Raw genomic sequence first — 674 nt, 5'->3', positions numbered from 1 at the left:
GGTTTGAATGTTTGGGGATGAGATTTCTGTTTTTAAGTTTTGATCTTTCTCCACAAAAGCCAATTACAGCATGTTATTAAGCATTTCCAGACTTCCAAGCAAGTTAAAAGAATCCAGTCTTCTTTTCTCTAAATTAATTGGAGGAGACTAAAAGGTTACAAGCCACATTCTAAAATCCTACTGAAAACAGACTGTCACCTTGGATGCTGGGATAGTAGCAGTAAACTGGAATGGCCCCCACAGAATCCAGAACACACTTGTTAGCCAGCAGACGTTCATTCTAGGTGATTCTGTAATTCCAATGACACTCTAGGAGCCCCAAATCCTACAGCATCTCAATCGTTAGGTGACTTGGCTGAGGTGCCTCTTCAAACAAGATCAACTGTGTGAAAGATGTCTTTCGGGAACTAAGGTTCAATTTTCTACTCAACTGTTACTCAGTTCTCTTAATAACTTGATATTCCACACATTCTTGAAATCAACAGAAACCTTTTAGTAAATTGTATTTTTGGATTTCCCCTGAAACCAGCCTGATCAAAAAAAAAAAACCAAAAGTATGGAGATGAGTTTTCATGCCTTTGAAAAAAACTATATGAAGTCAACTAAGAATGGCCAGAATGAGTAAACTGAGGCAAGATCTTGCCAGGTTTGAGACAAACATTAAAACAATGGTA

This window comes from Oryx dammah, unplaced genomic scaffold (assembly GCF_014754425.2).
Source record: "Oryx dammah isolate SB20612 unplaced genomic scaffold, SCBI_Odam_1.1 HiC_scaffold_14, whole genome shotgun sequence".
Lineage (NCBI taxonomy): Eukaryota > Metazoa > Chordata > Mammalia > Artiodactyla > Bovidae > Oryx > Oryx dammah.
Note: the sequence above shows the minus strand (reverse complement) of the source record.